Source organism: Bufo gargarizans, chromosome 5 (assembly GCF_014858855.1).
Source record: "Bufo gargarizans isolate SCDJY-AF-19 chromosome 5, ASM1485885v1, whole genome shotgun sequence".
Classification (NCBI taxonomy): Eukaryota; Metazoa; Chordata; class Amphibia; order Anura; family Bufonidae; genus Bufo; species Bufo gargarizans.
This window is the reverse complement of record NC_058084.1, coordinates 199,381,796-199,409,385: the sequence shown is the minus strand read 5'-3', so window position 1 is coordinate 199,409,385 and position 27,590 is coordinate 199,381,796. Positions and strand designations below refer to the sequence as shown.

At 47.1% G+C, this 27,590-nt stretch overlaps 1 protein-coding gene across 3 annotated transcripts in view; it reads right to left on the bottom strand.

Moving 5' to 3' along the window:
* LOC122937794 (growth factor receptor-bound protein 10-like) overlaps positions 1 to 23,772 on the bottom strand; it is a 341,748-nt gene extending 317,976 nt beyond the window's left edge. For all 3 annotated transcript variants that reach the window (XM_044292839.1, XM_044292838.1, XM_044292837.1), the window contains exon 1: positions 23,522 to 23,772. The gene's annotated coding sequence lies outside the window, so the exon portion shown is untranslated. The remainder of the gene's footprint in view (positions 1 to 23,521) is intronic.
* Positions 23,773 to 27,590: the final 3,818 nt, after the last annotated feature.

Genomic DNA, 27,590 nt, shown 5'->3' with positions numbered 1-27,590 from the left:
ACTGGCTACATCCAAGAGACCACGAGGGTGTCTGCCATATAGCAGTTTGAAGGGCAAGAAACTAGTACCCTGGGGTACCCCTTGCACTGCAAATATGAGATGGACAGAAAAAGGCCCATTCCTTCCCATCTTTAGCCACCACCCTTTTCAACATGTGTTTGGTTAAACCTTTCTACTTTACTTGCGGATGGTAAAAGGACATCTGTAGCTGTTATGTGCAGCAACTTAGAGTTCCCTCATCACCTTGGACATAAAAAGGGGTCCCCTGATCAGTCAGAACCTCTTTAGGTAGCCCCACTCTGGAGAAAATTTCCATTAGCTCCTTAGCTATTAGTATAGCCGATGTATGTCGCAGTGGCACCGCCTCCGGGTACCGAGCGGCTTAGTCTAGGATGACCAAGATGTGTTAGTGTCCTCTTGCGGACTTCGGTACTGGGCCTATGAGGTCCATAGCGATACACTCAAATGGTACCATTATGATCAGGAGAGGTACCAAGGGAATATGGAAAAAGGTGCTGAGGGCTAGTTGCCTGGCAGGTCGGGCAAGACTTAAAGAATCCGCACCTCCCTAAACACACTGGGCCAGTAAACCAGTTGTAGAATCCAGTCCTGCGTTCTCTGCATTCCCAGATGACCCCCGAGAACATGTTGGTGGGCTAACTCACACGAGTTTGCAATAAGCCTGGGGTACGACCAACTGTTCAATGGGTTTCACCCCACAGCTGGCTTACTCGATACAACATATCCTGCTGAACCACAAAACGTGGGAACACCGACTCTGCCCCAGCTTGTTGTGGTTCACCATCTACTATTAATACATTTTCCCAGGATCGGAATAGGGTGGGGTCGGAGTGTTGTGCAGTACCAAAATTATCTCCACAGACCTTGGTCTGCCAGCTCAGGCCCCGGCGGCAAGTTCTCTACGTCTCCCACTATTACACTCAGTGGGGTTGTCTCCCCCTCTTCCACCAAAGTGGCGGTCACCCCGACAGCTGGACATTTGGCCTCAGGTTCCCAGGGTTCTGGCCTCCCCCCGGAGCAAGGCCACTCTGCTGGGGTTATACCTGTATCATGGGTATCAGTCACTTTCGTAGCAGGCCACAGTGGTGGGAAACCAGGCAAGTCTCTCCCTATTTTAAGTTCATAGTGTAAGTTCGTGGCAACTGCCACTTTGCTAGTCCACCTGCCGACCCCCGTGGTTAGAGACACCAGGGAGGTGGGAAAGTCTTTTAAGTCCCCATGAATGCACATAACCCCGACTTGCCGGTCAGTATGCTCAGCGGACCGTACCAGGGAAGCCCTTACTAGGGACACCAGACTCCTAGAGTCCAGCAGGGGCTCCGCTGGAGTGTCTCTAAATCACTTGTGCCAGGTGAAGTGGGAGTTTCTGGGGTTCCGGCAGCACACAGCTTCCTGGCATATAACGAATGGCAAAGGCCATAGTTCGTGTCCATGGGTTCCACCTGATGTGGACATTTACAGGAGTTGAAGTGAAAAGATAGATAAAGGATGGGCCGTGAACGCCTGAAACGTTAAAGAGGACGTCTCAAGGCGGCCCTTCCATCATCTAAAAACAAATAGACAAACAAACAGCGCCACTCATCAATAAATAGGCAAATAGTGGCCCATGAACGAGCTTTAGGGTAAATAATTAACACCCAAGTGAATATCAATAAAACTAGCGTAGTCTTTATGCTATGTATTAACGGTATTTTAGGAGAAGAGATAGCGCGAGAAAGTCAAATTTACCCTGAATAACGTGTTGAAATAAAATATACACTAAATAAGTGTTAAATTAAAAATCAAGGCAGGGAGACACCCTGATGCACTTACTTCACGGGGGGGGGGGGTTGCCACGAGGATAAAGCTCAAGATACCTGGAGAAGAACTCCCCAACCCCCCTCCCAAAAGAACCCCCTGTAGATTCTGCGTTCCACCAGGTCAACCATCTAAAGGGCATTACCTGGAGAGACCTGGCCGATCCATTGCTGGAGAGGGGGTGGCAAAGCCCTCCAGAACATATCAGCCAATAGTCTATCCAGCATAGCCATGGGACTCAGCAGCTCCGGCTGTAGCCACTTTTGCAAACGGTGGAGCAAGTCATAATACTGGGGTCTCCCAGGCTCAGCCATCTTAAACCCCCACTGATGTACCCGCTGGGCCCAGACCAACTCATTCACACCCAGTCTTGCCAAAATCTCACCCTTCACTTTTTGGTAGTAAGCTGCTTGATCGTGCAGTAAATCGAAATACAATATGATCCAAGAAAGAAAAAATGAATACCGAGATAAGAGCCACACATCTAAAAGTATTAAATTTATTCAAGAGACACAAAAACAGCTTAAAATCATTGTATACAATAAATCATGGCTATGTGGACCAGATATGTACCACGCGCCACCCTGACTACCACAAAACCATGAACATCCTCCCACATGAATAAGTAAAATTCAATTAAAGTGCATAAAATCCATCAACATGAATGATATAGGTGGAATACTTATCATTGAAGTAACATGGTGGGAGTATGCGTGGTGGTCAGGGAGAGAAAAGCCCAACACGCATCGCCAGGCTCTGCTGGCTTCCTCAGGGGTAAGTCGAAATACACTCGCTGGGAATTGGATGCCAGGAACGAAGCGACAACCTCAGACCACTGGTTTTGGGGTAGCTTGTCCCTTGTGGCCACTTTCTCGTACATCGCCAGGTAGGTTTCAATGTAGTCTGCGGGTGTTCTCTTGAATCACCGCACTGTCTGCCTTCCGGGTATAGTGGATGATCGGGGTTGCTCCTGCTGTCTGCAAAGCAATTACGTGTTGTAGCAACAACTGGCTAGTCTCTTGCTGCTGCTTGTTAGCCTCTCGTTGTTGCAGGTCTGTCTCTTGCTCCTGCAGATTAGCCTCCATGAGGGCCTTCACAACAGCCTCCATTTTGTTGTGGGACACGGGTTGCAATACCGCTGGTTTGATGTATGACATACAACCGTGCCCCAAAAAAATATTTCGGCGTTCACACCAGCCTCACTGCTCATGCCCGCGTTCGCCACCATTTGTGGGGATTCACTTGTGGTAGTTAGGATAAGCATGCGCAGTACAGAGGCAAAATACAAGTTTGTAATTCAAACTTTAGTGTTTATTCACATATGATGCCAAAAACAAAACGTCACTTTTGCAGCGTTGGTGTTACTTCACACCTAATGGCAAGTTTATATAACAAAAGTCACCTTGATGGCAGTTCTGCCTCAGAAAGTTCAAATACAGGCTTTAGACAGCCTGTTCCCCTGACACACGGGTCTCCACTCTCCAGCCCAGCACAGGCCTCAGATCCCAGCACACAGACCTCCTGAGCTCCATTGTCAGATGGAGGTAATCCTCTCCACCTGGCTGGTTTTATGCCTGAAAAAACCTGGCCTGGAACGTGGGGAGTAGTCACCCACCCAGCACTGACTACTCCCAGTAAGAGCCATCCCGGATCAGCTATTACAGCCATGCCAAGTACCAATTTGTCAAACAGCAACTGCTGCCGACACAAAAACAGTCTTACTCCACCGAGGCCAGGAACCTCGGTGACACGTACCCATCATCCACGATGATCCCTTATACCTTCTTACAACACACAGAGAATGCCATCACTGATTACACCTCCCCTGTATCCAGTGACTGACAGATATGTATACACACACTCACAAAGAATACCAGTCACTGATAACTACTTCCTGTGTACAACTGAAGTCACAAAAAGGAGAGATAAATATACAAAATTGCAAGTAACAATCTTTTCCCATAAGACTAAAGTACATATGAATCCACTCAGCTCATCCTGCGCTATACCATACTATGTGCAGCTTGTACTGCATTTTACAGTGACCTCTCCTCTTTAAGGAAATCCCAGAAAACCCCTTTAAGACAATATTTTAAGGTTATCTGCAATTTGCAACAGTTGTAATAAAATTAGGCCGTTTATATCATGTTTTTGCCCTACACGTCGCATACCTTGAGTCCAGGAAAAACACATTTATTTTATGGTGACTCTGTATGGCATCGGTCAGAGGCATCTGTTTAACATCAAAATTTTTGTATATGTTAAATGTAAGGAGGAAAAAAAAAAAAAAAAAGTGACGTGAACCTAGCTTTATTTAACTCTGAAAATAGTTGCGAATGAAAACCTACACAGCTTTGTCCTTTCCGTTACACTATATGGCCAAAACTAGGTGGACATTGGACCATTACACCAACAAACCATGAAAGTTAAGGAGTTGGGCTAACTTCTACAGCCACAACTTCTCTCTTCTGGGAAGGCTTCTGGAGTGTGTCTATTTGCATACATTAAGCCAAAAGAGCACTTTTGACATCAAGGATTGATGTCAAAGTTTTTTCATTTTTTACAATTCATTCCAAAAAGGTGTTTAAAGGGCTTCTGTCACCCCACTAAAGTGATTTTTTTTTTTTTGGCTAGTTACATTCGTTATAGTGCGATATATGAGAATATAATGTTGTTACTTTCATGCGGCCGTTTCTTGAGAAACAAAGTTTTATAATATGCAAATCCGGTCTCTACCAGCAAGTAGGGCGTCTACTTGCTGGTAGCCGCCGCAAAAAACCGCCCCCTCGTCATGTTGATTGACAGGGCCAGCCGTGATCTCCTCCTCCAGCCGGCCCTGTCAGTATTTCAAAAATCACGCGCCTCTGTTCATTCGGCGCAGGCACTCTGAGATGAGGAGGCTCGTCTCCTCAGAACTCCCTCAGTGCGCCTGCGCCGATGACGTCTTCTCTTTCGGTGATGTCATCGGCGCAGGCGCACTGAGGGAGTTCTGAGGAGACAAGCCTCCTCATCTCAGAGCGCCTGTGCCGAATGAACAGAGGCGCGAGATTTTTAAAATGCTGACAGGGCCGGCCGGAGGAGATCACGGCTGACCCTGTCAATCAACACGACGAGGGGGAGGTTTTTTGTGGCGGCTACCAGCAAGTAGACGTCCTACTTGCTGGTAGAGACCTGATTTGCATATAATAAAACTTAGTTTTCTTAAGAAACGGCCGCATGAAAGCAAGTAACATTATATTCTCATATATCGCACTATAACGAATGTAACTAGCAAAAAAAATAAAAATAATCACTTTAGTGGGGTGACAGAAGCCCTTTAACTCAACCCAATCCAATGAGTTGTCAACTTAAGATCTTCTTATAGCAAAGTGCTGCAGGACTGTTAAAAAAATAAAAAAATTGAACTCATTCTTCAGCTACTTCCAACATAGCACCACCACTGCTTTCTCTCCTCTGGGTTGCAGCAGTGACATCCCAAATATAGCTACAGCCTATCAATCACCTTAGTGTGCAGCAATAGAACATCAATACATTACAGCTTCAGTCCAGAGGAGAGGAAGTGGCGGTGCTGGATCGGAGGAGGATGTTTGTGAGCTTTATTAGATTTTACCAGACACATAGCAGTTTGCCTTCAGAAACAAACAAAAAAAATAAATAAATAAAAAGTTCCAGAACATCAAGTTTTACACATCCAGGAACCGTTTTTGATATGTTGGTGTGTATATGAATGGTTAACCCTACACAGTGGCTGCTCATTTCTATTGAATCACTGGGCAGAACACTACCTACGTACTATCCATCACAGGGACATGTACATGTCTGTACAGTTATTTTTATGCCTGTTTTCATTGCATCTCATCTTTTAATTTGCTTACTTGAGAGATATGTAGCATGCTAGTGTTTATCAATTTGAAGGAAGAGTGTCTAACAAGTCCAGCAAGATGTGGCAAATCTATCAAAGTGTCTGCCAATGTAATACATTTGGCACAGGTTATGTTGGTCTACTTTCACATAGGATTGATGAATCCCTTCTCTTCCTGTATACTCATGATCTGGGATACTCTGCGGCAGTGAGAAGCGATGTCTATCTGCAGGCATGTTCTAGAGCTGGAGGAGCCACACATACTGAGATAGTTTGAGAAGCGTAGGACACGCAACGGGACTCTTAAACCTAGGTACACGGAAAGCAGGTCAAGTGGAGTCCACAGATGAATCCTTTTACCCATTAAACTTAACCATCTCCCATCCGCACATTGACTATAAACGTCCGGGGAGGTGGTTCCCCCTCTGAATGGTTGTTTCTAAACGTCCATTCAGAGATCGCAGCTGCACACTAATCGCGCAGCTGCAGATCAGGTTGCCTGCTGTCAGTGACAGCAGGGCAACCCTTAGAGAAGGCAGGGACAGTTCCCAGGTGTCTCTGCCTTCTAGATCGCTGTATACACAGCACTCCCTATGCACTTCCTGTTCCGGCCTGGCGGTCATGCGACTGCCGGGTCGGGAGAATGCAGGAGCTGTTGGGTCTTTCAGACCTCGAAGTGAAGAGAGCGAGAGCGAACAATTAAAAAAATATTCCCCAAGTAAGGAATTTAAAAAGTTAATGGGAAAAAAAAATAAAAAAAATTGGTATTGCCGCGTCTGACAGTCGGCTCTATAAATATATCACATGATCCTCCCAGTCCGATAAACACCATAAAAATAATAAATTAAAATATATAAAAACTGACAAAAATGTATACTCTTATTTAAGTTTTACACAATAATAGCATTTTTGAATCTGTCCATGTCCTGAGATACAGTATAGTTTATATTATTTGAGCGATTTTCTTAATTAGGGGCTCATTTTGAGGAATGAGTTTGAGTGATTTTCTTAACCAGCTCAGCCCCCCTAGCCTAAACACCCTTAAAGGGGTTGTCCCACTTCATAAAATAGGTTTTATCTAATCTATTTACCCCCACACAACATATCTTCCTATCCATGTTATTATCCAAAAGCTACCTTTCATTCAAAAAATCATGTAAAGCGATTCCTTTGTTGTTTTCTGTATCCCATGGATACGGCCTCTTTCGTCCGGCCGCATCGCTGTGCCGCGCCTGCGCACAACAGCTGAACCAGTACTCGGGCCGCCTCTCCATTCTTACAAGTACGCGCACGCCCGCGCATGCGCAAATACAGCAGGCGGGTGCCGGAATCAAATAGCCGGCACCCGACCTCTATGACAGGGAGCGGGACCTTAGGGGTTAACTGCCGCTGATCGCAGCCCCCTATCATAGAGGTCGGGTGCCGGCTATTTCACTCCGGCACCCACCTCCTGCATTTGTATTAACATTGGTGGCGCAGTGCGCCCCCCCCCCCCCCCAGTATAATATACATTCAGTGCTGCGGCCACCCCCCCCCAGTATAATATACATTCAGTGCGGCCACCCCCCCCCAGTATAATATACATTCAGTGCGGCCACCCCCCCCCAGTATAATATACATTCAGTGCGGCCACCCCCCCCCAGTATAATATACATTCAGTGCGGCCACCCCCCCCCAGTATAATATACATTCAGTGCGGCCACCCCCCCCCAGTATAATATACATTCAGTGCGGCCACCCCCCCCCAGTATAATATACATTCAGTGCGGCCACCCCCCCCCAGTATAATATACATTGGTGGCGCAGTGGGAAGTGCCAATGAGGGTTAAAAAAATAAATAAAAAATTAACTCACCTCCACCAATTGATCGCACAGCTGCCGGTCTCCTGTTCTATCTTCAGGACCTGTGGTGACGTCACTGAGCTAATCACATGGTCCATTACCATGGTGATGGATCATATGATGTACCATGTGATGACCACAGTGATGTCACCAAAGGTCCTTTCACAGGTCCTAAAGATAGAACAGGAGACCGGCAGCTGCGCAATCAATTGGAGGAGGTGAGTTAATTTTGTATTTATTTTTTTAACCCTCATTGGCACTTCCCACTGCGCCACCAATGTTTATTATACTGGGGGGGTCCGCACTGAATGTATATTATACTGGGGGGGGGGGGGGTGGCCGCACTGAATGTATATTATACTGGGGGGGGGGGTGGCCGCACTGAATGTATATTATACTGGGGGGGGGGGGGTGGCCGCACTGAATGTATATTATACTGGGGGGGCGCACTAAATGTATATTATACTGGGGGGGGCCGCACTCAATGTTTATTATACTGGGGGGGCGGGACCTCACATACGGCTCCATGTGGATGACTCATACACATGAACGAGCACGCAGGGTGAGTCATGAGGAGGCGTGGCCTTCACTCAACTGCCTGAGAACCAGGAAGTTATCAGGACATCTACTGCTGATAAGATTAAAAAAGCAAAGTGGGACAACCCCTTTAATGACCAGACGACTTTTTACAATTCTGCACTACACTACTTTCACCGTTTATTGCTCGGTCATACAACTTACCACCCAAATGAATTTTACCTCCTTTTCTTCTCACTAATAGAGCTTTCATTTGGTGGTATTTCATTGCTGCTGACATTTTTACTTTATTAATCAAATTTTTTTTTATTTTTTTTTACAACAGAAAAATACATTTCTATATACATTTCTCTAAATTTATTGTTCTACATGTCTTTGATTAAAAAAAATATAAAAAAAATAAGTGTATATTTATTGGTTTGGATAAAAGTTATAGCGTTTACAAACTATGGTACAAAAATGTGAATTTCCGCATTTTGAAGCAGCTCTGACTTTCTGAGCACCTGTCATGTTTCCTGAGGTTCTACAATGCCAGGACAGTATAGAAAAACCCACCAATGACCCCATTTCTGAAAGTTGACACCCTAAAGGTATTCACTGATGGGCATAGTGAGTTCATAGAACTTTTTATTTTTTGTCACAAGTTAGTGGAAAATAGATTTTTTTTTCTTACAAAGTCTCATATTCCACTAACTTGTGACAAAAAATAAAAAAACTTCCATGAACTTACTATGCCCATCACAAAATACCTTGGGGTGTCTTTCCAAGACAGGGTCACTTGTGGGGTAGTTATACTGCCCTAGCATTTTAGGGGCCCTAATGCGTGAGAAGTAGTTTGAAATTCAAATGTGTAAAAAATGTCCTGTGAAATCCTAAAGGTGCTCTTATAGAATTTGGGCCCCTTTGCCCACCTAGGCTGCAAAAAAGTGTCAGACATGTGGTATCGCCGTACTCAGGAGAAGTTGGGCAATGCGTTTTGGGGTGTCTTTACATTTCGAGATAAAGAGATATATTAGTGCGGCACGATATGGGAATTTTGGAAAGAAGACACCAAGGTATTCCTTGAGGGGCATGGCGAGTTCCTAGAATATTTTTTTTGCACAAGTTAGCGGAAATTGTTTTTTTTTTTTTTTCTCACAAAGTCTCCATTTCCGCTAACTTGTGACAAAAAGTTCAATCTTTCAATATGCCCCTCAGCGAATACCTTCTTTCCGAAATGGAGTCGCATGTGGGGTATTTATACTGCCCTGGCATTTTAGGGGCCCTAAAGCGTGAGAAGAAGTCTAGAATACAAATGTCTAAAAGATTTTACGCATTTGGATTCCGTGAGGGGTATGGTGCGTTCATGTGAGAGATTTTATTTTCTGTCACAAGTTAGTGGGGAAAAAAAAAAAATATTAAAAATTTTCTTGCCATGCCCCTCAAAAGTGATCTTTTTATAGCGCCACAGCGATTTTACTGTGTTTTTGGAGTGATCAGAAAAAAAGATATTTCTGTCACTGTGGTGGGGCGGACTGAACGCAAGTGTGCGCACAAGGGCAAACACTGCGTTTTTTGTAGAGTCTATAGAACATGTCCTATTCTTGTCTGCAATTGCTGACAAGAAAGGCATTTTCTATATAGTTATGGCAAAATGCGGAAAGCACATTGCCGGTGTCAGCGTTTTGCGGATCCGCAGTGTCAGTGTTTTGCAGATCCACAAAACACATCCGGACCTCTGAATGGAGCCTTACAGGGGGGTGATCAATGACAGGGGGGTAATCACCCATATACACTCCCTGATCACCCCCTGTCAGGCTCCATTCAGACGTTCGTATGATTTTTACGGATCCATGGATCGGATCCGCAAAACACATGCGGACGCCTGAATGGAGCCTTACAGGGGGGTGATCAATGACAGGGGGGTGATCAGGAAGTCTATATGGGGTGATCACCCCCCTGTAAGGCTCCATTCAGACGTCCGTAGGCATTTTGCGGATCCACAAAACACAGACACCGCGGATCTGCAAGACACATACGGACATCTGAATGGAGCCTTCCAGGGGGGGTAATCAATGACAGGGGGTGATCAGGGAGTCTATATGGGGTGATCAGGGGGTTAATAAGCAACGGGGGGGGGGTGTAGTGTTGTTTGGTGCTACTTTACAGAGCTGCCTGTGTCAATCCAAGCAAAAGGGACCACCAGAGGACCAGGTAGCAGGTATATTTGACGCTGTTATCAAAACAGCGTCTAATATACCTTTTAGGGGTATATATTAAAAAGCGCATCTACAGACTGCCAGCGTAGCCTGCAATGTGTCACAACGTTCCGGCGTGTCCAGGAGGAATAACAGGGCCGTCGCAAAGATGCAATCCTGCGTTTGGCAGTCCTGTACTGGTTAATTAGGGGCTCATTTTTTGCAGAATGAGGCGATTGTTTTATTGGTACCATTTTGTGAGACAAGCCTTTTTGATCACTTGGTGTTGCACTTTTTGTGATGTAAGGTGACAAAAATGGCTTGATTAGGCATCACCATGTCCGTAACCATCTGCTCTATAAAAATGTCACATGACCTAACCCCTCAGGTGAACACTGTAAAAATAAATAAAAACTGTGCTAAAACCACCATTTTTTGGTCACCTTGTTCATAAAGTGTTATAATGAATGATCAAAAAAGTACCCAAAAATAGCACCAATAAAACTGGCACCTTATCCCATAGTTTCCAAAATGGCACCACTTTTTGGGAGTTTCTACTCTATGGGTGCATTGGGGGGCTTCAAATGGGACATGGCATCTAAAAACCAGTTCAGCAAAATCTGCCTTCCAAAAACCATGTGGCGCTCCTTTTCTTCTGCACCCTGCCATGGGCGCATACAGCAGTTTATAACCACGTGTGGGGTGATTCTGTAAACCACAGAATCTGGGTAATAAATATAACATTTTGTTTGGCCGTTAACCCTCGATGTGTTAAAGAAAAGAATTGGATTAAAATGTAAAATCTACCATCAGAATGAAATTTAAAAATTTGATTTACATTTTTCTTTAATTCTTGTGGAACACCTAAAGGGTTAACAAAGTTTGTAAAACCCAATGGGGTCATTTATGGGGGTATCCACTATGTAAGCCCCACAAAGTGACTTCAGACCTGAACTGGTCCCTAAAAAGTGGGTTTTGGCAATTTTCTTAAATGTTAGGAATTGCTTCTAAATTTCTAAGCCTTCTAACGTCCTAAAAATTAAAATGACATTTCCAAAATGACGACAACATAAAGTAGACATATGGGGAATGTTAAGTAATAAATATTTTATGAGGCATCACTTTCAAATTTTTTCATAAATAAAAGTGACATATATTGACTCAAATTTATGACTATCATTAAGTACAATGTGTCACGAGAAAACAATCTTTGAATGGCTTGGATAAGTAAAAGTTTTCCAAAGTTATTACCACAAAGTGAGATGTCAGATTTGCAAAATTAGTCCTGGTCAGGAATGGGGCAAATAGCCCAGATGTGAAGTGGTTAAAGGGGTTCTACCATCTCAGGCATTGGGGGCATATCGTAGGATATGCCCCCAATGTCAAATAGGTGTGGGTCCCAGAGATTGCAAAGCCCCGCAGGGCGCACCACACATGCGCTGCCCCCCCTCCATTCATTCCTATGAGAGCGCCGAAAATGATGATTACACTTACCGGTAATCGGATTTTCCTGACCCCACGACAGCACCTTAGAGAAATGGCTCCGCACCAGGACAGGAAACCTGCAGTATAAAAAGGTGGAGCCGCTCTCCCACCTCAGCGAGTTTCCAGAGCACGAGAGGGACTCCCCTTACGTTAGTTTAGTTTTTACACTTTTTTTGCAACACCCGTGAACACACAGCCTTACACCAACAGGGAGGGAATAAAGAGGTGCTGTCATGGGGTCAGGAAAATCCGATTACCGGCAAGTGTAATCATCATTTTTCCCCTCCCCTCCCCCATGACAGCACCTTAGAGAGAGATTTCAGAGATCATCCTCAGGGTGGGTGACAGTACTCAAGACCTTTGTGCCAAAGAGAAGGTCAGAAATAGAGTCAAGCTGAAGCCTATAGTGCTTATAGAAAGTGGACGGAGAAGACCATATTTATTACTTAACATTCCCCATATGTCTACTTTATGTTGGCATCATTTTGGAAATGTCATTTTAATTTTTAGGACGTTAGAAGGCTGACTGAGGGAAGAGCGAGCATCGGACGTCACTGGGCTCGGCGCATGCCCAGTGACGAGGATGAAGCTCCTGCCCTCAGTCTCCTGCAGATCGCACTGGCGCAGCCCTCAGTGGGTACTGCGTCTGTGCGAGAGTTCGTTCGGCCGTGAGGGAGGGGGAGGAGAGGAATGAGAGGCTGTGGGAGGTTAGTCGGAAGGAAGGTGGGCTGGGCACTGTAAGAGGGGCGTTACTGGGCACACTAAGGGGAACAAAACGCCCCTCTGGGCACCTTCAGGGCTAATTTGCATAATCATAAAAGTTGATTTTCTTATAAACTACTGGACGGATTACAAGATAGAAGAGCACAGCCTATTCAAGGTAAGCTGTGCTGCATGACTGCTTTAAAATCCGATTTTGGGTTAGGGGAGGTGACCGAATAAGTTAAAGGTCCCAGGGAGGAAATCTAGGGCCTGTTACTGGCGTAATCCTATCTACTGCCTTAAAAAAACCTAACGACCCAAGGGTCCATGGCTAAACTCCTTCTCCCTAATACCGACAAAGCTGACACCTGCACTTTTAGTGTACTTTTTGCCAACCCTAGGGACAATCCCCTCTGAAAAATCCAACACCTGAACCACTGAAAATTCTAACGGACAGGAACTTTCTCCATACCCGCACATAAATAAAATTAGTCACCTCCTTCCTACTTTTCATCAGAGTGGAAATGACCTCCTTAGAGAATCCCTGACTAGCTAAAAATGACCTCTCAAATTCCATGCCGAAAGATGTAGAGACTCTACTTCCGGGTGGAACACTGGACCCTGTGACAATAGGTCCAGAATTCCTGGCAGGATCCAAGGATCCGAAACCGACATGGCTCTCAACAGGGAAAACCATGCCCTCTTCAGCCAAAAGGGAGCTATCAGAATTACTCTTGCCCCTTCGTATCTGATCTTCCTTATCACTAGCGGAATCAACTGTAGCGGAGGAAAGGCATAACCTAGAGGAAAGTCCCATCTCTGGAGGAAGGCATCCACCCCAGATGGGCACTCCTTTGGACTGAGGTAGGGTTGGGCGATATACCGGTATCACGATATACCGCGGTATTAAAAAAACGGCGATATGGCGATATCGCCGTTTCCTAAATATCGCTGTATTTCGTGACATCATAGAAGCGGTCATGTTCGCTGACCGCTTCTAAATCCGCGGCCGCACGCCCCAGCGTGAAGTACCGTACGGCACATTTACAGAGTACTTGTACGCTTGCGGCGGCGCTCTTATCCAGTCGGCCGGCGTGAGGGAGGGAAGGAATACTGTGACTCGCATTCCCGGCACCCGACCTCTGAGAGGACTCTGATCCGCGCAATTAATCCCAGCGCGGTGATCACAGCGTCCTCTCAGAGGTCGGGTGCCGGGAATGTTCTTAAGTCCCTGCATTGGTGGCAGCAGTGGGCAGTTCCGATCGGAGCCCCAGCAGTGTAATGCTGGGGCTCCGATCGGTTACCATGACAGCCAGGAAGCTACTGAAGCCCTGGCTGCTATGGTATGTTAGTGAGCGTCATTATACTCACGTGCGCAGTGGCCGCCGGGCGCTCCTTTTTCTCATAGGTCTGTGCGACGCATTGCTAATGCTATAAGCATTAGCAATGCGCCGCACAGACAGAAGAAGGAGCGCCCGGCGGCCACGGCGCACGTGAGTATAATGCTGCTTACTAACATACCATAGCAGCCAGGGCTTCAGTAGCTTCCTGGCTGCCATGGTAACCGATCGGAGCCCCAGCATTACACTGCTGGGACTCCGATCAGAACTACCCACTGCCACCAATGATGGGGGGACGACCCTGTGGCCTCCAATGATTAATACTGGGGAGGGAGGGGGGCCCACTGCCACCAATGATGGGAGGGGGACCCTGTGGCCACTGCCACCAATGATTAATACAATTAACGTCTCCTTGTGGCTGCCTGGCTGCCCCCATACAGTGTAACGTCTCCTTGTGGCCCCAAGTGTTTTTTTCTTCTAAATGGGCATTTATCGCGATATATATCGTTATCGCGATAAATTTCTTAATATCGTTATCGTGGGTATATTTTTGATATCGTCCAACCCTAGACTGAGGGAGAAGAATTTCTGTACCTTTCTGTTCTCCCTTGTGGCGAACATGTCTACTGAAGGCAGACCCCATAAATCTACCATCTGGGAGAAAATCTCTGGATTCAGTGACCACTCCCCCTGACGTAACCTGTGGCGACTCAGGAAGTCCGCTTGAGAATTCTCGACCTCTCTGATATGAATGGCGGAGAGATGAAGCACTCTCCCCTCTATCTCCTCGAAAATCCATTTAGTCTCTTTTTGTAAGGAATCTGACCTGGTGCCTCCCTGATGATTGAGATACGAGACCACTGTCCGATTGTTGGACATCACTCTCACGTGTCTGTTCTGGATCATAGGAAGAACTGCTCTCAAGGCCAGCAAAACAGCTCTCAGCTCCTTTCGATTTGACGAGAACAGTCTGACCTTGGGACCACTCTCCCTGAAAGATCTGATCCTCCACATGAGCCCCCCATCCCCAGGGGCTGGCGTCCGTAGTCACAACTACTGGTTCCGGAAAGGACCAGGGAAGTCCCCGAGTCAGATTCTCTACTTCCACCAATTTAGGGATGAAAGAGTTACGTCTGATAATTTTATAACTGACTCCAGGGACGTCCCTGCCCGTCTCGTGGCAGCAAAGATCTCTCCCTGTAACTGGCGAGAGTGTCGCTGCGCCCACTGGACCGCTTGCATGCAGGATGTTAAAACTCCTAACAGGGACATAGCTTTTCTTATAGATAGGGCTTCTCCTGACTGAACCCTCTGAACTACTCCCTGAACCCCGGCTACCTTCTCCTCTGTGAGGAACGTTTTTTCCAGCCTGGAATTTAAAACTAGACCCAAGAAAACCTGGCTTGTTGACGGCTCCATCCTGGACTTCTGGATATTCAACAGCCACCCCAGGGACTGAAGTACCTCCATCACCCGATTCAGAGCCCTTACACACTCCTCTTGAGATTGGGCCACCACCAGAAAGTCGTCCAGGTAAGGCAAAAACGTGATGTTCTCCCTTCTGATGAAGGAAGCCATCTCCGCCACTACCTTGGTAAAGATCCAAGGCGCCATGGAAAGGCCAAAAAGGGAAGTGCCTGGAACTGATAGTGAAGAAGACCCACCTCGGTTCTTACAGCCACCCAGAGGAATCTCTGGTGATCTGGATGAATCGGAATATGATGGTAAGCATCTTTTAAATCCAGAACTGCTATATGACAGCCTGGAGATAAAAGATATATCGCTGACCTGATGGTTTCCATTTTGAATTTTCTGGCTTTCAGGAACTTGTTCAGGTATCTGAGGTTTATTATAGTCCGGTATGACCCATCTGGTTTCTTCACTAGAAACAGGGTGGAATAGAAACCTTTCCCTAGCTCCGACTCTGGGACAGGAATTAACACTTTTTTGCTTATCAGTTTTATTTTATTTCTTGCAACATAATGAGAAAATCTTGAAATCACAAATCTTTCCGCAGGGGTATCTCAAGAACTCAAATCTTAGACCCTCCCGCAGAAGACTCAACCATTTCCCTGCCATCTTTTCCCAAGCAGGAAGAAAGAATTTTAATCTTCCTCCTAATGGGATCATGGCGTCATTGCTTTCCTTGTTTTCCCGCACGAGCTGTGGCTGATCTAAACAAAAAACCTTTACTTCCTGATCTAGGCCTTGCTCCCTGCTCTCTGTCCCCCGTCTGCTTCTTATTCTGAAATCTTGACGGGTTCCGAAAGGGCCATTTATACTGCTTGAACTGAGTAAAAGAATCCTGGGGAAACTTTCTATCTGCCGCTTTTTCAAGTAAAGAGTCAAGTTCAGACGCGAAAAGAAACTGGCCATCACAGGGGATGCTACATAACCTCAGCTTGGACGGCATATCTCCCCCTTTCCAATTTTTAAGCCACAAAGCACGTTGCGTAGACTTGGAAAGGGATGCGGCTCTTGCTTCCAGCCTCACCACGTCATCCGCAATAAAGTCCGCGGCCTTCTGGAAAGTGGGTATAGATGCTAACAACTGCTCTCTAGGGCATTTATCCCTAATCTGCCCCTCTAGCCTAACCACAGTGACAGACCTCGCAACAGTGGCAGCTATACTAGGCCTGAAAGCAGCCGCAGAAGATTCCCACAAATTTTTAAGGGAAGAATCTATTCTCTCATCTAAGGGGTCCCTTAAAAATCCCATGTCCTCAAAGGGCAGTGAGGATCTTTTAGACATCTTAGAAATGGCTACATCCAGTTTCGGGGCCTTGTCCCAAGATGTAGAAGCCTCTTCCTCAAAGGGGTACTTCCGTTTAAAGGACTTAGAAATAAATTGTTTCAGTTTTTTTTCCCCACTCTATCACTGCTGAAATAGATCTATTGACAGGGAAACACCTACGCTTCCTTTCCCCAAGCCCCTCAAACATGACATCCTCTACAGATCTATCCTCTCTGGTATCTTCCAACTCCAGGGTAGATCGGATAACTTTACAATTTGTCCGTATCTTCTGCTGGAAATAGGAACTTCCCTTCTCTTGCGTTATCTTCAGAAGAGTAGGAATCATTAGAGTCCTCATCCCCGGAGAGAGATTCACTATCTTCAGATTCCACGTCAGACTCCTGCCTCACCGCTCTTCTCTTCCTACCGGCTTTCAGGGAATTTTTAATTTCTGAAAGACCTAAAGTCTATTATGTCCGAAGACTCGGAGTCTCCTCAGCCACCGTCTTCTCAATGCACTGCTGACAGAGCTTTTTAGTGTAAGAAGAAGACAGCGAGCACTTGCAGATATGGCATTCCTTGTTCTTTTTCTTGGCCACCACCTTCTTAGGCACCGTCTAAGAAATAAGGAACATACCCAAATCTAAGGAACAGCCTAAACCCTCTAAGGACCGAGAATAGGACTCAATACCGGCGGCAGGATTTCAATATCTGCACTGTCATCCATAATGAAACATTGCACTGATGAAACATTGTCAAAGTTACCTTCTGCCACCAAGTATTCCTCTCACCTGAGAGATGCACAGCTTCTTGCAGACCCACCACGCCACAGATAGCACTGGAACAGAACCTGGTCCACTTTCTGGCACTCTGAATTCAGACACCGGCGTCCAATAACCCAAGCACACTCATACCTGTATGGAGCTTGTTTAAAACTGACAGGATGCCGAACTTCCGGTCACCTGACCGGAAGCGCACGGCCGTCGAACGCTTGGCACTTCCTGCCCGGACGCCACCAACCAGCGTCTACATCCGGTGGCGTCCTGGCTGATCTGCAGCAACCTGGGGCCTTCTGGCCACCCTCAATCCGTTGGTGCGGGCCTCCTCGTCTGAGGGACCGGCACCTTCTGCCCCTGCGGCCCGGGCTCTCCGTTACCGGCATCCTGCCCCCCCCCCCCCCCCCCGACGCCTGTGGGTAAGGAATGATCGGGCAGGTACAATGCGCCGCCGCTGACCCTGCGGCATCTACCGGGACTTCCAGGTCAGGACGACAACTGCAGGCTCCCGTACCAGGACAGGAAACCTCACTGAGGTGGGAGAGCGGCTCCACCTTTTTATGCTGCAGGTTTCCTGTCCTGGGGTGGAGCCATCTCTCCAAGGTGCTGTCGTGGGGGGAGGGGAAAAATAGCCACGCAGCACGTCCCATTGAAATTAATGGGAGGCACACCACTATTCATTTCAATGGAGCAGACAGAAACGGCTGAGCCAGTGCTCCCATAAGAATGAATTGAGGGAACCCCCACCTCTGGGACTTTGACGGCTCCATTCTAAGTATAGGTGCAGGTCCCAGAGGTGGGACCTGCACCTATAAGACATTGGGGGCATATCCTACAGCCCCTTTAATGTACCCATTACAGTATATGTTTGAATACTGTTTTTGGGTATTCAGACTTACCAACTGAAAGCCCTGCAGAGAGCTAAAACAATCTAAACCCATCCACACACAGATTTTAATTCTATGTTTATACCTATATAACAACAAACATGGGTATCACCACGACCGAAAACACCCGTACTATTAAATATAAAACAAATATTTCCAATACGGCAAATGGAGGAATGGAAAAAAGGTTCAAAATGGTCGATTTGCCATTTTTTCATTGCTCTCTTACCCCAAAAAATGTAATAAAAGGTGATTAAAAAAGTCACACTCCAAAATGGTATCAATAAAATTGATTGTCCCGCAAAAAAAGTTAGCTCCTATATAGCTCAGTAAACAAGTATAATTTTTTTTTTTTTAAGTTATGGGGGGGGGGGGGGGTGGTTGGAAAGAAAAATGAACACAAAACAAAATAATGTAAAACTGTAGAAAAGGTATATCAGTGGCACTACACCAGCCTATGTGCTATATGAAATGGATACCGAGGAGTGATGCCTTGCGGTGGTGCTGCAACCCACTTCAATGGTGGAAAGCCAGAAGAAGCGCACATACGCGCGAAACGGATTGTCCATTTTTCGATATTGTCAACCCATCCTTAGGATAGGTCATGAATATGCGCAACTTCCCAGCACCCAGCAGACAAGCAGGTGTAATTACAACTTTGTAGTATTCACTTGAACAGGAAGAAGCTGTCCCAATAAAGTACATGGGGAAGTCAAACTTTTAATTACACTGCTCACTGCTGCGGTTGCGATGGCGAGCAGGTAAACAATGAAGGGAAAACGGCGCACTAATACAAATGCTGCTCTTTAAACAGTTCAACGGTGAGGGTGCCAGGAGTCAGCCCCCCCCCCCCCCCCCCCCCTTCCCAAGCTGATATTGATGACCCATCCTGATGATAGGTCATCAATATAAGCAGACAACCCCTTTAATTTTATTTTTTTCAGACCATTTTATTTATTGCACCCATCATGCCATACACATCTATCTGGCCAACCACAACAAATTTTCCAGCTGGATGGATGGATGGATGGATGGATCTCATTTTTGGCAGACAAGGCCACAGTCACTTGATTTAAAATTTCATATAATGATCAGCCAAGATTTCCAAAATCAGTTAACTTCTCAAGTACAAGGCCACCGGGCAAAATATTAGGAATCCCCTAGACAAAAAATAAACAAAACACACTGCATCATTTGGCTATGGTTGCAGCTTTATAAAGGCACTTTCAAAAGAAGCTTGTTTTGTTGCCGTGATCTGGGGAAGCGCTGATCAGCACTTAAAGGGAACCTGTCACATTGAACATGGTAGATACACTGCAGGCAGTATGTTATAGAGCAGGAGGAGCGGAGCAGATCGATATATAGTTTTATGAGAAAAGAGTCAGTATAAATTACAAGTTCTACATTTATATTCTTGCTTATTCTGGGCTCTGAAGTCAGGGAGGCGGTCCTATCAGTGATTGACAGCCATCTCTATATACACAGAGATAGAGGGAAGGCTGTCAATCACTGATAGGACCGCCTCCCTGACTTCAGAGCCCAGAATGAGCAGGAATATAAATGTATAAACTACAGGTTATACGGAATCTTTCCTCAAACCATATATATCAATCTGTTCAGCTCCTCCTGTTCTCCTTTAAAGGGAACCTGTCACCGGGATTTTGTGTATAGAGCTGAGGACATGGGTTGCTAGATGGCCGCTAGCACAACCGCAATACCCAGTCCCCATAGCTCTGTGTGCTTTTATTGTGTAAAAAAAAAACGATTTCATACATATTCAAATTAACCTGAGATGAGTCCTGTCCATGACTCATCTCAGGAACAGGACTCATCTCAGGTTAATTTGCATATGTATCAAATCAGATTTTATACACAATAAAAGCACACAGAGCTATGGGGACTGGATATTGCGGATGTGCTAGCGGCCATCTAGCAGCTCATGTCCTCAGCTCTATACACAAAATCCTGGTGACAGGTTCCCTTTAAAGGGGCTGTTCAGGTTTTGGGCAATGTTTGACCTGTAGGGAACACACACACCTGGTCCCAGTCACTCTCCAGCGGTCTTCCACTCCCAGAGACTGGGGTCGAGCAGGAGTGTATGTTTTTTTATTAGCAGGAGCACACAAGAAAGGCCAAAAGCTGGACAATCCCATAAGAACCCCAGGGGTACTGAGAAGCCTGGTTGTGAAGCACTGAGCTAAGGTTTAGCTCATGGTCTCATTTATCAAGGGAGGATTTTGTGATCATCCACTTCTACAGCAGTCTTGGCCTCTGGGGGCCACAGAGCTCACCAGTACAATCCTCATTCACACAAACGTGGGTATGTGCCTGCACTGCAGACTGCAAACAGCGGGCACCGGCTGTGTGCACTCCATATCACACTTCCATGGGATTTCGGGGTAGAACGTATCTTGTGGATCGCGGACCCGTTCAAGTGGATGGGTCCACAGCACAGGGCACACGAACCCTAAGGCCTCTTTCACACGGGCGTCATGTTTTTTGCCCGGATAAGAGGCGGGTGCGTTGCGGGAAAATGCGCGATTTTTCCGCGCGAGTGCAAAACATTGTCATGCGTTTTGCACTCGCGTGAGAAAAATCACGCATGTTTGGTACCCAGACCCGAACTTCTTCACAGAAGTTCGGGCTTGGGATTGATGTTCTGAAGATTGTATTATTTTCCCTTATAACATGGTTATAAGGGAAAATAATAGCATTCTGAATACAGAATGCTTAGTATAATAGTGCTGGAAGGGTTAAAAATAATAAAAAAAGTTAACTCACCTTCTCCTCTTGTTAGCGTAGATCCCGGTCTGTTCTTTAGCTGTGGACTGAATGACCTGAGGTGACGTCAGATCACATGCTCCAATCACATGGTCCATCACCATGGTGATGGAGCATGTGATCTGACGTCATCAAAGGTCCTTCAGCCACAGCTAAAGAACAGACCGGCCTCTACGCGAACAGGAGGAGAAGGTGAGTTAACTTTTTTATTATTTTTAACCCTTCCAGCACTATTATACTAAGCATTCTGTATTCAGAATGCTATTATTTTCCCTTATAACCATGTTATAAGGGAAAATAATACAGTGAATAGACTGTCACCTAGAACCCATGCGTGAAAATCGCACCGCATCCGCACTTGCTTGCGGATGCATGCGATTTTCACGCAACCCCATTGATTTCTATAGGGCCTGCATTACGTGAAAAACGCACAAAGAGGAGCATGCTGCGATTTTCACGCAACGCATAAGTGATGCGTGAAAATCACCGCTCGTGTGCACAGCCCCATAGAAATGAATGGGTCAGGATTCAGTGCGGGTGCAATGCGTTCACCGCACGCATCGCACCCGCACGGAAAACTCGCCCGTGTGAAAGGGGCCTAAGAGTATCAGGCTATTACTTGTGTTTTACTATGGCTTCCTTCACTTCCATTGACCTCTCTCCGGACAGCATATTGAGTGTTCCCAGCTACTGAATGCAAACTCAGCACTTAGAACCCATTCCAGACCTGTTATCTCCTCAATTTGTCAGGGCAGGACAAGGGAACAGGGCACACCTGGCCAGAAACATCTGTTTATGCAACCAGTCTGCCAAGAAGTTGCCAGCTGCCTTTAATCTGGTGTAAAAGTGTCAGTTCTTTCCAAAAACCTCATTCACTGCTCGGTTTTCAAGTGGTCTATGTTCTGGCCAAAACCTTGGCCACCGCTTAACCCCAGTGAAATATAGAAATTGGCTGCAGAGTACAATGCAAGTTAATGATCGGTTGAGGGCTCAGCAATAAGACCCCCACTAATCAAAACTTTTGCCTCTGTCATAGAAAAAAATTCTACCAAAACTCAGCAACACTTTAATCTAAAACATGAAGGTGCTCTGTTTTCCATCTGTCAGAGCCCACACGTTGTCCCTATCCTGACTGACTGCTCCTTCGATAAGCTGGATCTGAGAAAGTACACTGCAAAACTGCACTGTGTGAACACGCGTTAGAACTGCAATAGCAGGCTGTGGACCCAATCCAATGAGGTAACCGAGGACACACCAGATGCTCCGCTTGTGGAGTTTCCTTATGGACACTACTCTCCGATTCTCTCATTTGTGGTACTTCCAGACATTCCCATCTGTGTTCACTACATAGTTATTTCTGCCAGCTGCCCTCGCCTTTTGTGGTACTGCCACACATGCCTATATTTCTCTGTCAGCTGCCCCATACAGCCACTGCCATCACCATTTGTGGAACTGCCACAAATGCCTATATTTCTCTGTACGCAGCCCCATACAGCCACTGCCATCACCATTTGTGGTACTGCCACACATGCCTATATTTCTCTGTACGCAGCCCCATACAGCCACTGCCATCACCATTTGTGGTACTGCCACACATGCCTATATTTCTCCGTCAGCCCTCCTATACAGCCACTGCCGTCACCATTTGTAGTACTGCCACACATGCCTATATTTCTGTCAGCTACCCTATACAGCCACTGCCGTCACCATTTGTGGTACTGCCACACATGCCTATATTTGTCTGTAAGCAGCCCCATACAGCCACTGCCGTCACCATTTGTGGTACTGCCACACATGCCTATATTTCTGTCAGCTGCCCTATACAGCCACTGCCATCACCATTTGTTGAACTGCCACACATTCCCATATTACTCTGCCACCGGTCACCCTCACCAAGCATTTGTTTTGAGCCTCACCTCACGTGCTTCTTGTGTATTTCATAGCACCAGGTCCTGCAGCCAGTGCCCTCCCCTCACCCCTCCCCTGTACTGAAGACTTGGCGGCTGGGACAACCATTGAATTTACTTCTACCATTCCAGCTGAGGAGACTCCCACTAATCTGCCTTTCCTCTATAAAAGTAATGACAAAATCCTACTACCTCAGCCCACTGGTGAGTCAGGAGGGGAGGAGAGAGGGGCTGCGGGGTCAGACTCAACCAAAGGAAAAAGTGTAAACAAGTGAAGTTCATTCTCCCCTCCACCCCAAACTCCAGTGACACAGCCAGCGCTCCCGCCTCCCCATTCCTCAGCTCACATTGCAGGGGGGCAGTGCGGCTCCCAGGAAGCTCCCCCAGCCCTGCTGCCACTGCAGCTATTCCAACTGGCACCGACGCCACACGGTACCGCACACGTGGACAGGGCAGCGCCGCTAGCAGCTGCTACACGGACCTTTTCTAAGGAGCTGACTGCATCCGCCTTACCACCGCAGGAAGAAATGCCACCAAGGACAGCACCCGTCCTAAGCATGAGGCGCTGTGTGAACGGGGCCAGAGCTGCTGTGAGGAGAGCAGCACGTCCACACTGACCGGCCTACAGCCCGGTGCCCTCAGCAGCCCACACAAACTTCAGCACGTACAGTACCTGCTGCGGGGCTGGTGTCCCCGGTGTCTTGGGGGAGTCCTCACCCCCCAAGCTCTTCCAGCACTTTACACTCCTTGTGCCCAACTCCAGCTAGTGCAATAGTCCCTGCAGTGCCTCCCTGCCAGTGCCCACAATCCGTCCGGCGGGAGCTCGTGTGTATATATTATCCCATGGAATCCGCGCTGCGGAATGCTCTCCTCTGGCGCTGCGCTCAGCTGACTCCCGTACTCAGGATACGAGCTGCCACCTCCCTCGCTCAGCCCCGGGCCTTATAAACCCTCCCCTCCTGGCTCACTACTAAATCGGGAGCGAGCAAGGGGTGGGAAGTTCCGTGCACAAGACAGGGCAAGGAGGGCAGAGCGGCTGCCAGCTCCGAGGACAGGACGCCTTGTGAAGCCGGGGGATGTTGTGTACGGGAGGGACAGAAAGTTCAGCAGACTTCCAGAAACCAGGGCAGAACAAGAACACAATGAGGCCACATCCATATACCTTCCATGTGTGGACCCCGGACATGCTTGTGGGGCCTCCTGTACACCACCCTATCCATTTTGTGGTCTGGGGACGCTGGCTGGGTGCATTTGTCTACTGTCTATTCTTGTCCACAAAACGGACAATATTATTTGTAGTGCGGACGTCCCGTGTGCTGTCAGCATTGTTTGCGGACCCATAGAAATGAATGGGTCCACGTGCAAGCTGAGAAAAAAAGGCGGCCCAAAACTACAGTTGTGTGCGTGATGCTTAATGTGTGTTTTATCATATGTAATATGTAGCCATAACCTATTATAATATTTAAAGGGAACTTGTGGTCATGGCTACGGCCAAGAGATATCCGAAGAACCCTAAGGAGAGAAACAACCTAACCCAGTTAGGCGTGTCTTAGCTAACCTGACTAAATGGCTTGTTGTGTGCCCTAAGCCATGATCGTGGGTAGGCCTGTTAGTGGGCATACCCTGTGGAAATGAGAAGATAAGGGAGGGAAGGTGGGGCACCTGAGAACACCCGCCTGTGAGTGAGGCTGTGGCTCGTATTTGAAGAGCCTCCGCCCCTCCCACAAATGCAGGCTGACTAATCAGCCTTACCAACTTGTGGTCATGGCTACGGCCAAGAGATATCCGAAGAACCCTAAGGAGAGAAACAACGGGAACAACCTAACCCAGCTAGGCGTGTCTTAGCTAACCTGACTAAATGGCTTGTTGTGTGCCCTAAGCCATGATCGTGGGTAGGCCTGTAAGTGGGCATACCCTGTGGAAATGAGAAGATAAGGGAGGGAAGGTGGGGCACCTGAGAACACCCGCCTGTGAGTGAGGCTGTGGCTCGTATTTGAAGAGCCTCCACCCCTCCCACAAATGCAGGCTGACTAATCAGCCTTACCAACTTGTGGTCATGGCTACGGCCAAGAGATATCCGAAGAACCCTAAGGAGAGAAACAACCTAACCCAGTTAGGCGTGTCTTAGCTAACCTGACTAAATGGCTTGTTGTGTGCCCTAAGCCATGATCGTGGGTAGGCCTGTAAGTGGGCAAAAACCAAGCCAAGTAGGGTAGAAAAGGAACTCTAATGGCATGTGCAAACTAATCCCCAAGCCAACTGCAAGGTGTCAGGGATCTCGAACGAAAAATTCGGGGTGTATGAGGCAAGGCCAGAAGGAGACCTACAACCCATCTTGTGGATGACAAGGCCAGAGACATGATGCTCAATATTGCGGATACTGCCCCAAAGCGGAATGGAGGACCGGGAATACGTTGTGAAATGGATCATGAAAACCAACTGAACCTTGTAAAGTTTTGGTTCTAGGGAGTACTGGCAATACCCTAGCCTCAGGAGATCGTGGGACTGAAACCTAACTGCCTAGACTATGCAGGAATGAGGGCCAAAAAGAACTATGTAGATAGGAAGAGAATCCTTGAATAGTTCCCCAGACAACAGCTATCTGCTAGCCGTGGTCCGTGCGTTGTTCTACTGTGTGCCCCTGAGAATTGTTTTAACGCTTGAGACGTGAAGACCGACTTACTATCTGAATCTTCTACCGTGAGTAATTGCTGAACCTTGTCCAAAACCCGATTTAACGTGGTTGTAGGGAGTCTGAGGTTAGTGCGACAAAAAGCTATGAGGCCATAATATACAAGATTCTGTCTATGCCCCCCCATGAGTGAGGGAATGCAATTGCAATGAAGCTACTGGCGAAAATGAATTCCTGGTCGTGGTAAAAAGGCACAGACAACCATTGGTCGGACCCCTGAAGCCATGGGGCCGAAGCAACCACCAGGGGCCCATGGGGCCGGGCAGCCGCCGGGGTGCGAACCTTAGAATTGAGGACGGCAATTGTGAAATCCTCTAAGCCAAGAGCCACTCCAGCGAGTCCCTTATGGCGGGAGCCATGCGTGCGAGACCCTTATGGCGGGAGCCATGCGTGCGAGTCCCTTATGGCGGGAGCCATGCGTGCGCGTCCCTTATGGCGGGAGCCATGCGTGCGTGTCCCTTACGGCGGGAGCCATGCGTGCGAGACTCTTATGGCGGAAAAAAGTATCAGGTGGCCGTGCAAACTACAAGTGTCAGTGCCAATCGTGAGGTCCTATAAGCGAACAGCCACTCGGGCGAGCCTCTTATGTTTTTTTTAAACCACTTATGCAGCACCAGAATGCCTTGGGGACTCTCTTTTTTTTTTTTTTCGAAACAGATGGGAGAAAAACAAGAGCCTGAGGCATTGCAAGTTCGCCAAGAGAAGTCTCTTATTGTGACAAACAAATGAACAGCTTGTGAAAACATAGCAGGAAACTTACTCCTATTGGCCCACTGACCTCCGCTGAGGAGCCGTTTGGTGAACTGGGGCAGGAGACCAATCTGAGTGAATACGAACCAGAAGTAAAAGGAGACCCGTCTGAGTGAATATGAACCAGGATTAAAGAACCAGAGCGGTGGGTGCAGACTTCCCCGGTGAGACTATTGAGTAAAACCATGACGTAGCAATGAACAGGAGAATGCAGCTTTGAGTGGACGCAGAGTACAACACATGATGTAACAACAAATGGGTGAATGGAGCTTTGGATGTGAGTGGTACCTAAAACATGGTATAGGCGCAGCTCTGAGTATGGGTAGCGCATGAAAAGCATGGTATAAAGCAGATGTATGAATGCAATTTGACAGTGAGCAGAGTATTGACGTGATGCGAAAGCAGACACGTGAACGCAGCTCTAGTAGTGAATGGAGTATAGGACAAGATGTAACAGCAGACATGCGGACGCAGCTTTGGATGTGAACGGAATATTAACTTGATGTGACAGCAGACATGGAAAGCGGCTTTGGGGAGTGGGGTATACGAACTGGTGTAGCAGGAGAAGTGTGAACACAACTCTGGGTATAAGCAGAGCATGAAATTTGGTATAACAACAGCTCTGGTTGTGAACGGAGCATAACATAGATGTAACAGCTACATGAATGCAGTTCTTGAAATGGGCCTGGAAAGAACCTGTAGTAGTAAAGGACGTGTGAACGCAGCTCTGGGTGCGAGTAGAGTAAACCCGATATACCGATAGAATAAGTCTCTGCCATACCCCACTCTAACAACAAAACATGACATCTAGCGTAGTATCAGCAGCGGCTGAACCTGACGGTCCAGTTGTCACCCAACATTTAGCTTATCCTGGGCGATCCAGGTAACAAGACAAATGACATAGCCGGTATCTGCAGTAGCTGAACCTGGGCGATCCAGGTGACATACAACATTTAACGTGGCCTGGGCGATCCAGGTGACATACAACATTTAATGTGGCCTGGGCGATCCAGGTGACATACAACATTTAATGTGGCCTGGGCGATCCAGGTGACATACAACATTTAACGTGGCCTGGGCGATCCAGGTGACATACAACATTTAATGTGGCCTGGGCGATCCAGGTGACATACAACATTTAATGTGGCCTGGGCGATCCAGGTGACATACAACATTTAATGTGGCCTGGGCGATCCAGGTGACATACAACATTTAACGTGGCCTGGGCGATCCAGGTGACATACAACATTTAATGTGGCCTGGGCGATCCAGGTGACATACAACATTTAATGTGGCCTGG